This window comes from Lissotriton helveticus, chromosome 1_2 (genome assembly GCF_964261635.1).
Source record: "Lissotriton helveticus chromosome 1_2, aLisHel1.1, whole genome shotgun sequence".
In the NCBI taxonomy this organism is placed as follows: domain Eukaryota; kingdom Metazoa; phylum Chordata; class Amphibia; order Caudata; family Salamandridae; genus Lissotriton; species Lissotriton helveticus.
Window position 1 is genome coordinate 328,301,973 of NC_136058.1, and position 17,142 is coordinate 328,319,114.

Sequence of the window (17,142 nt, forward strand, 5' to 3'; positions counted from 1 at the left end):
GCAGGTCTGCAAGGGGGGGAAGTGCCCAGGGAGCCGAGTGTTACAGGTAAAAACAGTTGTGACAGAATACAATTTTTTTTAAAAGTACAAGTGATATCTCCCTGCTATGTACAACAGGACATCTTATGAATATAATGGTATTCAATTGTTTACGCCACAGACCTCCGAATCTCTCCGCACAGGAGATGGTCTAATTGTAACAACAAGAGGTTTACACTTACTGGAGAAAGGAAGCCATCCCTTTCTCAATCCTCTTCTCAGTGCCATGAGGCCGTTGGCGAACACCATCTCTCCCAACCATGGAGTGGGGATTGGAAGCAATGTGCTCACCAATCTCATCAACTCTGGGTAAAGTTTATCTCTATGAGCACAGGCTATATGACGACCCACGAGACGTGGCTGAGTGCCTCCTTCGAACTGGCTGCTATAATGGCATACATTTTATGGGCATCACTCCAACCCTTGTCCGCTCTGATCTGAACCATCCAGAGTCCTCTATCCTATCCCAGTCTATCTCTAATGTAACCCAAATGGTCAGAGTGCATTAGATCTGGTATACATCGATCTGGTCTCTTGGATACTATATTGGTAACAACCCTGTAGTCCGGACCTAGGTATTAGATATGGCTGGAAGGGCTCATCTTTTGTTTTTTGTCAAGTTTCAACCTTAAGATTTCCATAGCTGCTAACCAGGACTTAGGAAGAGGCACCCCAGAGAGTTATGTTATTATGGGCCCAGGTTAGGCCCATGTAGCAGTGTACATTGTCCTCTTTTTGCACAATAATATCATTGCTGTGACCTTTTGCGCATATTCGCGTGTGTGACAATGTTGGATTAGTTTCTCTGAAACTGCTTTGCTTAGACATCTTGCTTCATGCAACATAATCATGATGCCTCGATCACTGAGTAAAAGGCCTTCACGCACAGCGACAGGGCTATTGGCATATTCACAACAATGCTAATCAGCATATACATTGCAAGGATGTTTTATTATAAAGAAGCATTTCCGGGAGTAAGCTGACATCCAGGACCCTTGCATGCTGAGGCTTTGCCAAGAGGCTGCCAGACATCTCCTATATTCTTTACCGCCAGATAATGGGGTTGAATCATCTCGTGGGGGATTCTTGGCTACGCACCTACACACACTATAGAAACACAGAGTAGGGATTGCATAGTAAGAGTACCTCTGATTACTACCCTGTATCATATACCTGCATATATAAGCTGTACAAGCACCATGGTGGAACTACATTTGCTAATTACCATTTTGTTGTTTGTAATCACTTTCATCTGCTTTTGTCAACGGTTATCGCTGCACAGGTATTCAATACAAGAATAACATTGGTTTAACAAACATGTTGAAAATGTTCCCTTGTGTATTCTCTGTATATTTCTCTGAGAACAAGAGAGCATGAGTGACTGAACAAAAGGGTTCTAGATCTGTGACCACGATCCCTGGGGGATCAGGATTGTCATGTTCAGTGGTTGCCAGAAACCGTCTTCTCCGTGTTTTGTTTAGGGGGGCTAACGGTGGCACTGTGAGCTAGCTGGTCTCTATGCCAACATATACTGTGGGGGTGCATGGAATTAGTCTAAGCACCTCACCCAAAGTCTATTTTGTCCAACGAACACGCAGATCCCATGGATTAGTAGGAACTACATGACAATGTCGTAAGGAGGCATCTGCCTCTCCGTGCCCCAATCAGAAGCACGTCAGGGCCAGAAAGCTGCTATATCATCTAACATCTTCTGTCTGGGACATGTGGCTTAGATATTGTACAATCATTGCACAAAAAGATAAAAGGATGCAGGTGCCTGGGAATGTAATTGGTGCACCTTTTTTCCAGGCGTTTGCTGATAACTTTCACTATGTACAGAAGTCTATCATGTGTGTCAATATTGTTAATAGGAGATCTGAAGAAGACCTAGCTGAGGGACCTAATGTTCTGTGGGCCCTCATGACATGGAATTTACTAACCTGTGGGGAAATCTAAATGGCTCCACGAAGCACACCAGTTTCCTTTTTTTATGCTACCTCTAGTACACCAGATATAAGTATCCTGTTCCTCTTTGTTCTATTTTTGGCATCCTCTTGTCGTTGCTATGTTAAGTTATGTTAGGTGTTTTATAAAGCGCTCAAATCACCCTGGGGCATCTCGGCGCTGCATAGAAGGTAGCATTCTGAGGATTAGAGAACCAGGATGAAGATAGGTAGGCCACTTAGAACAGAAAGGCTTTCAGCTGTTTCCTAAAGATGCCGTTGCTTGAAATTTTGAGCAGAGTGGGGGAGCTGATTTCAGTACCTTGGCGCAAGGTATAAGAAGGCTCTACCCCCAGAGCAGGTCTGGCAAATTGCAAGTAGAGGGGGCCTCTTTCATGCAAAGCGTTATATGTAAGACAGACGATTTTGAAAAAGGATCTTTTCTTCACCGATAGCCAGTGCAGTTCTTTAAGCAATGGAATAGAGGGAGAACCTGCAGGACGATTTAGGATCATTCTAGCTGCAGTGTTCTGTACCACTTGTAGTTTGACCAGTAGGGTCTCTCCTACTTCCGCCAACAAAGCATTACCGTAGTCCAGACAACCAATTACCATTGGCTGGACTAGGGTCCTGCGATGGGAGGTGGGCATGTAGGGAAGGATTTTACGGAGCAGCCATAGACTGTCATAGCATGAGCTGGTGGTAGCCGTGATGTGATCCTTCATGGTCACAGCACGGTCCAATTTTAGACCTAGAGTTTTTTACTGATTGTTTGGAGTGGGAGCTGTGCCCAGTTGAGCAGGCCACCAATCATCCGACCAGAAGTCCGCGGATTTTCCCATTAACATAACCTCTGTTTTTACTGGGTTTAGTTGAGATGGCGAGCATGCCGATGGCAAAACGGATTTTCTCAAGCTCTGCGTTCCATTAGTTGTTCCATTTGGTCCAAGAGGTAAAGGTTCAGATATCATCAAACATCCTGGTCCATGGTGTCTCCTGTGCTCTGCTCTGCAACCAGGTATCAATCGTCATCATTCTGGTCTCCCAGGTGGGGCAGCTGGTCACTATTTTGTTCATGAACCCACCACTTCCTCTTTGACGTTTCTGTTTGCCGTACATAAGACCCCCAAGGAATCCTCCTCATGATCTAGCCCTATCCCAGTTTGTAAAAACTTGACTTGTTTGTAGAAAAGAGAAGAGTGCTTTTTCTTTATCTACACTTTTTAGTGCCATAGCGAGATGCCGTTGTCCATGGGTACTTTTTCTTTTGATTTATGGTGGCCTGATATTCTATTTCACACAAAGGTCACTAGAGGGTTGTAGCCCCTCCTCATAGAGGAAGCATTCACTCCTTGATAGAGAAAGCACACTTCTTACAGCCCCTGTGATCCATAATCAATGCCTTAGAATCTTCCAGTCCATCCAAATTTGCCTCCATGTGTCAGATCAGATCTGTTCCCAGACAGATCACTTACATCATGGAAGATATTAGGAATCTCTTTCATGTGTTTAATCCTCTAGCCTAGGTCTCAATTTGGTGCTTGTGTAGCTTCCCACCATCACCCCCTCAGGGTTGAGAAAAGGCATGTCTGCTCCCAGCCGGCAGGAGTTTTAAAAATGTTCTTGCCAAGAGTAAACAGACATGTTTCTCTGCCCACACTCAGTCCCGGGGGTGGCCTGCCTGGGATATAATAATTGAGCTGGCCCTGTGGGACGGGAACCGTGGTCTTTACAGGCTTCGGGAGGGGATGTGTACCCCAGGGTCTATTGAAAATCAGGGAAGGGGCAGTGTGCACCTCCTCTTTTTATTTGAGTCTGGCTCTGTGGGATCCCCAGGGCCTATTCAGGCTTGGGAGGGAGGCAGCACGCCAGGCCCTTTTCTATTCATGTCAGCCCCGGTGGATGGGCCACCCACCACTCTTGGCCCACCCCTGAAGGGATGAGGTCTGTATTAATGAGGGAGCCCCCTTGTCTTTAGTTCTATAGATACATTTTGTAGCTTGTAAAATGTTAATAAAAAGCCAGACATGTGCATGTTTTTAAGAAAGCTTTATTACATTTTTAATTGACAATCACTTATATTAAACATTGAAGTGTGCTTGAGTTAATGAAATATACATTTCATTATAATTATTTCATTATAACTATTGGTCATTTTATGACAAAGACAATAAATGTGTTTTATGTATGTTGATAATCTGATCACTTCGTAAAGCTTATAGGCCCACATTTTATATTTTGATGTTCTGACCTACTGACAAAGTCAATGGCTCTGTCTTATTTAAAATGACACACCTTATATTCAGCCATCTGCACTCATGGGAATTTGGGCATGGTTTGTGCGTAGAGAGGAGTAGGACGCAGGGCCTGACCGTCCACCACACATGGCCGAAGACCGTACGGAGCGCGGGGTTGACGTTACGTATACGTAGAAATAGGGGTTTCAGAATCCACACATGCAGCTGGGAATTATTCTAGGTTTATGACTGAAATTAGGATTCCTACAATGCAGCAGGACTACAGATAGATAACCTTTTCTTCTTCGTCCCTCAATTGTTCATAGTGTCAATTTTACAGTTAGCATGATCAGGCGTGCTTTAATGTTTTTATTATATCTATATTTCTCAGAATGTTTCCTTTCTATTTATTCCCCTTTATATGCTAAACTCACAAGGTGTTTCCTAGTATTTCACGTTTCTTCCTGCTATGTGCAAACAAATGACTAATCACTGGGAACACACAATTTTATTATTCTGGATATATCTGTGCTTCTCGTCTTTCCTACTAGTCAGTTCTTCTATCGTCTGCTTTTTTCATCTGGTATTTGAATGTCCCACATATTTGTAATCTTATCAATTTCGGCAATTCCTTCATCTTAGCACAACTGCACTTTTTTGCTCCTGTGATGTCCACAGATCGGTCAGTATTTTTGCTGATGTACTAAAATTCTTGCCAAATTTGCTGCAACTCTATATTTTATTATTTGTTTAGTGATTGCGTCTGTTCACTGATATCTTTGTAGACTTGATAATCAACAAAAGCTCTTCACATATTTACTGCACGTGAATGCTTTTTGCCTCATGTGCGTTTTCTAACTGCTTTGTAGATTTGATTACTAACTAAGGTTCTACACACATTCAGTGCATTTGAATGTTTTTTTCTCCTGTGAGTGTGTTGGCTGATATATCTTCAATGATTCACTAAAAATTCCACATTCACCACAAAGATATGGTTCTTCCCTAGTGTGTGTTTGCCGATGACTTTGTAGGCCTGATAACTGACTACAACTCTTCACACATTTGCTATATGCTAATGTTTTTTCTCCCGTGTGTGTTCTCTGATGTTTCTTTAATGTTGAGGATTGATTAAAACTACTTGTGCATTCACTGCAGTGGTATGGTTTTTCCCCAGTGTGTGTTCGCTGATCTGTTTGTAGGTTTTGAAACATACTAAAGCTCTTCATACAGTCACTGCAATGGTACGGTTTTTCTCCAGTGTGTGTTCTTTGATGTTTCTTTAATGCTGAGGTATGACTAAAACTACTTGTGCATTCACTGCAATGGTACGGTTTTCTCCAGTGTGTGTTCTTTGATGTTTCTTTAATGCTAAGGTATGACTAAAACTACTTGTGCATTCACTGCAATGGTATGGTTTTTCCCCAGTGTGTGTTCGCAGATGAATTTCTAGGCTATGTAATTGACTAAAGCTATTTTCACACTCACTGCACTTGAACGGTTTTTCTCCAGTGTGTGTTCGCTGATGTGTTTGTAGGTTTTGAAACTGACTAAAGCTCTTCACGCAGTCACTGCAATGGTACGGTTTTTCTCCAGTGTGTGTTCTTTGATGTTTCTTTAATTCTGAGGTATGACTAAAACTACTTGTGCATTTACTGCAATGGTACTGTTTTTCTCCAGTGTGTGTTCGCAGATGTTTCTTTAATGCAGAGTTATTACTAAAACTACTTGTGCATTCACTGCAATAGTATGGTTTTTCCCCAGTTTGTGTTCGCAGATGAATTTCTAGGCTTTGTGATTGACTAAAGCTTTTTTCACACTCACTGCACTGGAACGGTTTTTCCCGTGTGTTTGTTCGCTGATGTCTTTGTAGGTGTGATGACCGACTAAAGCTTTTCAAACATTCACTGCAATTGAATGGTTTTTTCCCTGTGTGTCTAAGTTGATGCCTTTGTAGATTTTGTGACATACTAAAGCTCTTAACATATTCACTGCACTTAAATGGTTTTTGTCTGAATGTGTTTGCTGATGGCACTTTAGCTGCAATGAAAAACTAAAGCTCTTCACACATTCACTAAACTTGAATGGTCTTTTCCCCATATGTGTTCGCTGATGGTGTTTTAGTTGTGAGGAGTAACTAAAGCTCTTCATACATTCACTGCACTTGAAAGGTTTTTCCCCTGTGTGTGTTTGCTGATGTATTAGTAGGTGTGATAGCAGACTAAAGGGCTTCACACATTCACTGCACTTGAATAGTTTTTCCTGTGTGTGTGTTCGCTGATGTCTTTGTAGGTGTGATAGCTGACTATAGCTCTGCTCACATTCAATGCAACTGAAATTGACTTTCTCCTTTGGGCTTCTGCTGATGGTGCTTCCTTGTTGCATGTGTATGATTTTTCACTCTTGGTTAGTGTCTCTGGGTCAGGTATATATTTCTCTAGATCTCATGACTGTGCTTGCTGAAGGGCTAACATGGCTGATGAAGCACTTGTGTTAATCTCACATTCCCTATATGTGTGTGTGGTACTTTGCATGTTTAATTTCTTACTTAACAACAAAGTACAGCTATCCCTAAATACCTGCCACAGTCCTAATATGTGTAAGTCTTCTTTATGGGTGATTGTTTTTAGATGGGATAATGGTTTTTCATGCTTACTGGAAAAGAGTCGTCCTCCTTCTGGTTGGTGCAAATTGGGACATCACTTAGTATTGTAGACAGGATATCCCCTCTTTCCTTTACAATTCAATTGTCTGGTTTCACTCTGATATGCTTTTCTCTGGTTGCTGTTGTCTGGCCAGAAAGTGTTTATAATACGCAGAGAGCACTGATTGGTGGTATGTTATTATTTCTTAAATCAAAGCACTGCTGCAACCACATACAGATCCCCTGATCAAAGCTGGTATTGACACCTTTTTACATAGTAGTGGGTTTGTATTTGATGTTGCCTTCATTTTCTAGAGGTCATTTCTTTCTTGTGGACGTGGAGGTGCACAGCTCAGACTCTTATATCCACTGAATTGCTCTTGACTGCTTCTTCCAGGATCTGTCAGTCTATGTGCAGGTTCATCTGTCTCTGACTGTACTGATGTTGTTCCTGAATACTGGAGCTCATCATTTCCAAATGTTCTCTTGTAGGTTTGCAGTATTAGCTTCCATATTCTTAATAACCTTGAGCATTCAAGTTCTGTTATCTGTTGGATGTAAAGAGATTTATAATTTCGAAATGAAAACGCGATAGAATGCGAATACACAATATGTAACAAGAGACATCTCTTCTTTATCATCTTTGGAACTTATCAAGGGATTTTTTTGATTTTTTATTTTATTTTAAAGGTTTCATATAGTGCTAGCTTGACCCGTAGGTATCAGAGCGCTTTACATACACACTGTAAAAAACAGACAGAAATTGCATTACATAGTAGTCAGGCAGTAAGGAGGCAAACAAGCAAACCAGGGATAAAAAAATAAAATTTAAAAAACAGCATGAAAAATAAGGTGGTTAACACAGTCAGGTCACCAACTATCCTTGAATGTCAAGATAGAGGAGTAAACTCGGATATTGAAGTCTAGGTTAGTTGACATGGGGCAGGAAGGTATTTGTAGAGGAGATGGAGTTTCAGGTCCCTTTTAAAACAGGAGAAGGAGGGGTAGCATCTGAGGACTCTAGGGAGAGCGTTCCACATCCTGGGAGCGTTGCCAGTATTGTTTGGTTTTCTTTTTCATTTTCAGAGGAATAAGAAGGAGTGAGAGGAGTGAGTTGAAGCTTCTCAGAGTTCTGGATTGACCTGCTCTTACCAGTTTGTTGTTCAGGTAGTTAGGGGCCGGAGAGTGAAGGGTTTTGTGTGTGATGCAGGCCAGCTTGTGGATACACCTCCCTTCCATGGGAAGTCAGTTGAGGGAAATAGGAGCTGGAGTGATGTGTTCAAATCTTTTTACTCCAGATACGAATCGAGCAGCCATGTTCAGCACTGCCCTTATTGGGGCTAGGTGAGCTTTTGGAGTCCCGGTTAAGATGGAGTTTCCGTAGTCGATTTTAGAGAGACCTAGGGATTGGACTACTGTCTTGAGGTCATCATGGGGAAGAAAAGGTTCCAATTTGTTGAGGTGTTTTAGAGAGAAAAGAGCACTTTTTGCAGAATGTTCTTGTCAAGGGTGCTGCCTAGAGACTTAACTGAGACGGATAGGACGATGGTGCAGTTTAGGGTGACCAGATTCTTGAGCCACTCTTGGATTGGACGATGGTTGTTTTTTTAGAGAGAATAGGATTAGTTCTGTTTTATCAGGTTTGGGCTTTAAGTGGTTAGCGTTGAACCAAGTTTGGATCTCGGTTAGAGTGGCATTGAGGTGCCGGATGTCGCTGGGAGACTTCATTTTGAAATAGATTTGGGTGTCATCAGTGTAAAGGTGGTAATTCACTCCAGCTTTTGTCAAGATTATTGTGAGGGGCTCAATGAAGAGATTGAAGAGGGATGGGGAGAGGATCGATCCTTGCGGGACCCCAAGTGTGACTTTTGTTGGCTTCGAGAGACAGGAGTTGATTTTAATTTGTTGGGAGCGGTGTTGAAGGAAGGAGGTGAACCATTTTAATACTGTGCCATTTATGCCAGAGCGCTTCGGCAAGGTCTCCAGAAGCGTCTGATGATTTACTGTGTTGAATGCTGCAGATAGGTCAATGAGGATGAGTAGGCAGGCATCACCATCATCTAAAGCCTTGTGAATATCGTCAGAGACGTTGAGCATAGCTGTTTCCGTGCTACAGCCTTTCCTGAATCCTGATTGAAAGATGTTGAGGAGGTTGAACTCATCAATGTGTTTGTTGAGTTGATAAAGAACGCATTTCTCTAATATTTTTGCAAGGAATGGGAGGTTGGAGATAGGTCTGAGGTTGTTAAGATCATTAGGGTCGGTCCCTGCTTTCTTGAGAATGGGTGTGATTTGTCATAGTTGAAGGGAGTCTGGGATACAGCCTGAGGTGAGAGAGGTTTTGATGATTTTTGTCCAGAAAGAGGAAATGGTGTGGTTGAGTTCTTTTATAATTGTCGATGGGATGGGGTTCATAGTGTGAGAGGCAGGTTTTAGGTTAGAAATTATACATTTCCAACATTTTCCGACATTAGCTCAAAGTCGGACCAATGAGCATTGTTTTTTAGCTGGAGGCAGGCCTGATTGTCCTAGTTAAGAACTCTTTCTGAATGGTCAAGGGTGGTTAAAGGGGGGCAGGTTAAAAGGGAAGGAGGGTTAGTGGCTTGGATGAAGGATTGATCAATTTTTGAGACTTTATTAGTGAAGAAGGTGGCAATTTCTTCACATCGCTCATTGGTGGCTTTGATTTCTTGAGAGGGAGTGCAGTTTGTTTGGGTTTTTGTTGCAGAGTTCTCTCAGTCTGTTTTTCACCAGATCTAGTTGGCTGAGGAAGAAAGACGCCTTTTCACTGAAAATGTGTTTTTTGTATGGCTGTCAAGCAGATCTAAGTTGCGCTAGGTGTAAGGTCGAGGGGTTTAGTTTCCAAGACCTTTCCGTTTGTCTGAGTTGACACCTTTCATCATTCAGATCCACGTTAAACCAGGGTTTAGATTTGGTTCGCCTCAATTGTTTGAGTTTGAGTGGAGCTACTTGGTCTAAAACCTCTGTCATTTTTGAGTTAAAGTGTGTAGTGAGGTTATCGGCCGTCCATGATGAGGGTTGGAGTTGAAGATAGGCATGAATCCTGGATTCAAGTTCGGATAAAGGGACTTCTTTGATGTTTCTGGCCCAGTGCTTAGGTTTGTCATCACAAATAGGTTGGTGGCTGACAAGTGCATCAATCGTGAACAGAATGAGGTGGTGGTCGGGCCAGTCAATGGGAAAAATCGCTCTCAGAGTGATGGAGCACGGGAGAGGCAAAACATTTTGTGTACCCCCTTTGAAATTATTTTCGTATACCAATAATCAAATAAATGGAGTGATGCATGAAAAACTAATCAACAAAATGCACGTAGACATTTTACACGAGGAAAACTAATTGCTATTTGCAATATTAACCTATTAATATTTGTGAACGAGTCAAATTAACATAGTGCTATAATATAGAAATAGTATGTGTGTTTTGCTTTAATAGTGAGTGCGTATTCTATTGTAGCAGAAAGAAAATAAAGTACATTTGGTAAGTAAAATAAAGCTATATGTCACACTTTTGCTAGGAAATCACTAATAAGGGTTATTAGAAAGGTGGGTGGTAAACAGAAAAACTTTAATTCTAAATCTAACAGAAAAGCTAAATCAGCAGGATGACTGGTACACAGTGCAAACTGATGTCAAGGTCAGCTTGGCCTAAAGCGCTAGAGGGTACCAAAAGATGTTTGCATCTGAGACTGTGAGAAACGGAAGATATTGTTTCAAAAGAGTAAATGACAAGTACAAATGGAGATGACATCTATGGGAACATGCGAGAATGACTGTGCATTTTGAAAAACTGGTCCTGTCAAGAATGAGATGAGGTGACCGTAGCCACCCCCCTAATGGACCAATCAGAATGAACCGTGGACCCTAAAAGTTTCAATTTTAAGTTGGATAGTTAGAGAAAAAGGGTATAAAAGCTCTTGTGTGAAAGGGTGATAAAAAAAATGCTACTTGGATTTATTTTGCACCAAGACATGCTGTCGGTTTGAACTATTTTATGGTGCTAGAGACTTTGAAATAATTTTGTACTTTCATTTTTTGGAGCAATAAAGATGACCGATTACAGAGATTTTATTCTAAAAATGAGGCTAGGTAATATGATTTCTAAATTTCATTTCTTTTCACATGCACTAAATAAATGTTAAAAATCTTGATTGTCTAAATAAACTAAGTTCCGTTTTTCCTTAAAAATTAAATAGATAAAGTTTAAATTTTAAAATTCTAAACTCGAGTTGTGGATTTATGTTATTAAAATGTCATGACAGAAGAAATGCTAAAGTTATAAGGATTACTATGATTAAGCTGGTCTTAGTCTCCATCAACTAACTTCTAATAGATGATCTATTGACCAAATAGTGGAGTACCTTGGTTTAGGGGTTTCCAGGTAACATGTTAGCATATGTTGAATATATAAATGTATATAATGTATAGACTATAAATCCTAGTTACCCCGCTAACTGGCAGCTCTCCTTTTTGTCACTGATTCGGGTGTAATGTGTGTGTGTATGTGTGTGACTCGCGGTGTTATGGGCCCCACTGATGAGTAAGTAAAAATTGCATCTGAATTAACTGAATTGAGTATTAAAGGTAGTTAGAGAGCTTCGCTGGATCAAGAGAGATCAGTTCATTGTTGTTAATGGTAATTCCATATAGTCGATATTTAACTAAAAGTTCTGTTCAACCCATCACATCTTATTTTCTTCCGAAAAGGAGGTGATTTATGGGGGTTCACAGAGTAACTTAGTAAAGTTAGGGCACACACGGAGCACCCAAATGCTAGACTCAAAGCTTTTATTTAAACAGGAACAGAATGTGTAAACAGAAATGGATCAAGGTGTCCTGCTGTTTCTTCAGTTTCGGGAATTATTTAACAAAGATAATTCTTCTGGAAGTACATAACGAAGGTAACTCTTCAGAAAGTATATAACAGACGTAACATCACTCACACATTTCTTCTCAATACATTTCTATTCACATTGGATCAGCTGAGGTGCCAAGACTGGAGCTTAATCGTGAGTTAGTAAAGTCCACATTTGTAATGAGTTGAGAAGAATTCGCTATCGCCATGACAGCCATCCATCTCTCTAAAACTAGGACTGCTTATAATGCCTGGTTGTGGCCCGCACATATTACTTAAACAAGAGATTCTCAAGTTCTTCCTAAATTGGATAAAGTTCAGATCTTGTTGTATTTTAGGCTGCAGCTCGAACTACGAGAGCCCTGCTGACATCGTCGCGGCTCCTACACGGCAGAGAAGGACTTCTGCCCGAAACCGTCTGAGCCCTGCAGACATCGTCGCGGCTCCTACTCGGCAGAGAAGGACTTCTGCCCGAACCCACCTGAGCCCTGCTGACATCGTCGCGGCTCCTACCCGGTAGAGAAGGACTTCTGCCCGGAACCATCTGAGCCCTGCAGACGTGGTCGTGGCTCCCTCGCAACCTTGAGAACACCTTAGCCCTGCTGATTCGATCGCGGCTCCCCTTAAGACCGTAAGAACTGCCACATCCTTGCTCGAGCCCTGCGGACGTGGTCGCGGCTCGGAGACTATCCTGGTCCGGCTGGACCCAAGATCTACTCGTATCCCCCAGCTCGAGGATTGAGAGCTGTGCGCCGGATACGCACCTACATCTATCTTGAACACTAAGACTGTCCCGCTGCCCTAATCCCTACCGAGACTCTTTGAGCCCTTGCTCTACTTGTACATAAGAATCTGTGGATCATAAAGATCCATTTACTTGAGAGATAAAGAATACGTTCTCCTGAAACCTACAGTGTGGTATCCCTTTGTCGAGTGGTGCTAACTCAGCGCGTGCGATCCTAGATTCGAGACTCTCTCCCTGCAGGGTCTCCTGCCAGTGCTCGGCAGTGTTCCCAGGAGAGGTGGGTCACAGGGTGGTCAGGTACATACAGCGCCACTGTGCCTCATGATGAGCTGAGCTCGTCATGAGCACCCAAGGTGTTAATATTCAACAATTTTAGTCATTCAGGGCCTGATTACAGCTTGGAATATATGTACTCTGACTTTAGTTGCCTAGTTATTTCTATTTATTGGATTCAGGAACCAACCTCATGGCCATTCCTGTCAAAGAGTTAAAAATGATGATACAGTACTTCAAACTTTCGATAACCAAATCCCAAAGCGGGATTTAGTTTTTTGAAAAAAACTAAAAAATGACCCACATTCCATGAAAGTGTTCTTGCGTCGTCTGGGATCATTAAAAATACTGTTGCTTACTGCCACATTTTTCACAGCAGTCAGGGAACCTGAAAACTAGAATCCGACTGTCCTCTAAATCATGTCGGCAGTAGAAGGCAAACCTTCTTCCATTGTGCCATCGGCGGAATTTATCAGTGAGAGGGTAAGTTCTGTTGCTTATATACTGAAGGTATCCTGACTGTAAGTCAGGCAAGCAGACCTTCAGTTTGTCAGAGAGGGTACTCCTTCGCTGTTGTGACAGTCCCTTAGCCCTTAACATGGAGAATCACCAAACCAATAATTTGCCTGAAATATTGTCACAGTCTACAGATGTGGGCATATTAATCAATTTTCCTTTTCTACCTTTCCATGATATTTGACTTAGCGTTGTCACCTGGGCAGAGCGGAAGGGGGCATTTATTGAAAGCTGGTTATGCAGCATTTCTACCTTTGGGCATTTCTTGTTTCCAAGTTTAACTCCATCGCCGCGGCACGAATTCTGCCGTGGTGCGGATGGGGGGGGCCAAAGGGGGGGTAGAGGGGTGGCGCTGCGGTACTCATGACGGCTCCCGGCCATCATAAATCATGGTGGGCGTGTGCTCATGACAGCCGGGAGCCGTCAGAACTCCGCCCACTGATTAATTCTCCCATAAAGGCAGAGAGTTAACACCGCGTGGGAGGAGCCGCAACGTTCTGACGGCTCCCAGCCATCATGAGCACACGCATACCGTGACTCAGGACGGCCGGGAGCCATCATGAGCACCGAAAAGGTCAATACCTTCCCTTTTCATCACTCACCCCTGATTTCTCTGTACTCACTCTACAGCGTTCACTATTAGCTCAATCAGGTTTTGTGGCCCAAATTTGTTGTAAATGCACTGGATGCATTCCTAACAGTGTTGTTCCTGACACAAGGAGTGCAGTAACATTTACTGCATATGCAGATTATGCACTCCATAACTAAAAAAGATTGTCAACATTTATGCACCTAACTGTTCCCAAAGACATTTTTGCAACAATTAGTGACTGAGCTGCAACATTAAGCAGATGGAGTATTTATGGCCAAAGACTTTAACCTATTGCTAAAAAAAGACCTTGACATGTCAGCACATAGACTGGGGCAATTACGCAAAAAAGGGGCTCAATGGACTTAATTCATGTATAGTGCAAAGTATATCCCGACAAAAGAAATTATACTTTCTTCTCTGCAGCATCTCCAACCTACACACAACCAGACTGTTAAATCAGCACCATTGGCCTTCTCAGAGAGATATCAAAAGGCAGAGATTGACCCAATGTCTCTGGCAGGCCAGGCACCCATAACGTCAACATCCCACTAACAACTGCATTCAGGGACAGAGCCTCCCAGGACATCTCCATCACCACTCTCTGGGAAACCCATAAAGGGGCTAACCCCTTCCACGTGGGGCTACTTCCCCCGTGGCGCAGGGGGAGAGGGGCCTGCGGCGCCGCGGTACTCATGAATAGTTCAGCTCGTCATGCTGTACAGCGGAGCTGTGCTCATGACGAGCTGGACTCGTCATGACTCCGCCCACTCCTGTAGAACACCCGCACAGGTGGGAAATTCGCCGCGTGTGGGAAGGCCGCGGCAGTTATGACGAGCTCAGCTCGTCATGAGCACAGCTTCACAGTGCCTCATGACGAGCTGAGCTCGTCATAAGCATCGAAGGGGTTAAACACAATACTTACATTATTTATACCTAGATCATATTCCCTTGACAGTGGAAGTCTCAAGTTCCCTGTCGGATACTCTGCCCTGAAAGTCTATGTTTCACATGGTGAACATCTGGGACATGTCAAGGCTCTACAGCCTTTATTGCAATACCGGGCCCCAGGTTTTCACAAACCTCTGATTGTTACCATGCAGCCCTGAGGTGATAGTTTCTATACTCAAATTCTGCCAGAGTGTGTTGGACCAGTCTCTTGTGGAGGACACAACCGATTTACCCAACATAACAAGGATACACTGCTTTGCGGCCAGTAGTAGAGCATTTACCAATTTGACTGAAGTAGACACAAAGTGACATATAGAATAACTGAATTAAATTCAGGCACTGATAATCACGTCGCACTGTGGTTCTTTGTCACTTTTGCTCACCATGCCACTTCAGATTATAACCAGCTGTATGCAAATCAGACTTGGTCCTGTTCCCACAAGAACAGTCCAGAGCAAACTGCTTATTCAGGACCTCTCTGAACTGGACCACAAGCAACCCAAGATGGGGTTCGCCATAGTCGGGGGATCTTCAGTCTGGTGTAGCTAGGTTCAAGGGGCACAGTGAGCACAGGACCCACATCTGGGCTTACGGTGTCACACTGAAGTAAACAATGCGATGGGTGGAATGTTTGAATTAATCTCGATTACTTGGGTACCATTACAGTCCATCATTTCTTTGCCCACCATACCACCTCAGATTAGACCAAGCCCTCTGCAAATCAGTCCTGGTCCAGCTGCATCATGAACAGTACAGCCCGAAGTGCCAAGCCAGGTCCTCTCTGAACTGAAGCACAAGGAACCCAAGGCCAGTTTTGCCGTAGCTCGGGCTCTCAATCGGGGCAGACTGCTCTTATGAGGAGCTGGGTCAGGATAAATTTGCATAAGACAGGCCTTTATCTAGAGTGGCATGCTAAGTGAAAAACAATGGACTGGAATTCAGTCCAGAGCAATTGCCAGTGAGGGAGGTTAATTCAAGCATTCCATCTTATTAAGTGTATTGTTGTTGCAGTTGATGTCCTAAGTGAGACAGATCAGTAGCGGCCCGTGGTGAGAGTGCTGCCGGGTGCTGACATGAGGCGGGGAAGGGGCAGGGGGGGTTGCAAACTGCAGAATACGCCCGCACAGAGGTAAGTACACAAACAAATAAATATAACAAATATCGCTGCGTGTGCTGCATCACATTTGGTCCGGCAGCACTCCCACCACGGGCCGCTACTGAGACATGTATGCCCAAATGTGGGTCCAAGTGCTCACTGTGGCAAAGAACTCAAGCTACACCCTACTGATGAGCCCTAAGCAGGGCAAAATCAGTCTGGGGTTGCTTGTGGTCTCTTCTGGATGGGTCCTCGTCTTGCATTTCAGGAAGAATTGTTACTAATTTGCATAAGGTGGCCCTTTGTGTAGAGTGGCATGTTGGTCAAAAAGAAAAAGTTACTTACCTTCGGTAATGCCTTATCTGGTCGAGTAAGCACCTTATCTGGCAGATTCCTCACTTAAGGATATTAGGTTGAGTCGTTTGACTCTGCGTCAGCATCACTGCATCGGAACTGCCATTACGGTGCCTATGTAAGTGCCACCCCAACAAGCTGACATTAGTCTCTTCGTGACCATTTCTGCACCAAAAACACAAAGCCACTTAAAAACGGTAAGGTAGTTTCTCCTTTGAATGGTCTCCGCCAAGATTTAGGACTAATGCAGCTGGTTTTTCGACTCTGAGATTGAATTGAGGCCGTCTAACCAGACCTCAAAGCTTGTGTCCTTACCCTTAAACTGATATGTTGAATTGGCTCATACCTAATTGGCTAAACTAACTTGCCTGTAAGTCCATAGTAAATGGTAACAAAGGTACCCAGGGTATGTAAGAGAGAGGGTGAACACAGTGCCTGCAGCACTCGTGTGCCACCCTGGGTGTGACACAACTAAATCAAGCCCTCCTCCAGCCCACCATTTGTAGACTGGAAGAGCATTTTGAGCTGCTTTCCGGACTTTGCCCTTTAAAGCAATAATAAAGGCAGATTTCCCCCTCATATATGTGTAAGCCAAGCCTATGACAGGCCTATCCAGTCCTAAGGCAGAGTGTCATGTTTCGCACAGGCAGAACATATAATTTTACATGTTTTATAGCAAAAACATGAAATTCTCGTTTTCACTGTGGAAAAGCATGACCTGCAGCTGTGCTAACTCTGGGACAGTGCAACCAAAGTGAGTCATCTATGGTTATCAAACTAATCATTACTTTAAGCCTGACTTGACCCTATGGTCGAAATTAATACAACAAGTATTTTTGTTGTTGCCCTTAGTTCCCTATGGTCATTGTGGTTGAACATGGAAAC

At 43.1% G+C, this 17,142-nt stretch overlaps 1 pseudogene across 1 annotated transcript in view; it reads right to left on the reverse strand.

The window, feature by feature from the left end:
- Positions 1–4,035: 4,035 nt before the first annotated feature.
- The window catches only part of LOC144803001 (uncharacterized), a 60,040-nt pseudogene continuing 46,933 nt past the window's right edge, over positions 4,036–17,142 (reverse strand). Inside the window, exon 4 of the transcript XR_013605494.1 lies at positions 4,036–7,408. The product of XR_013605494.1 is annotated as an uncharacterized LOC144803001 (transcript). The remainder of the gene's footprint in view (positions 7,409–17,142) is intronic.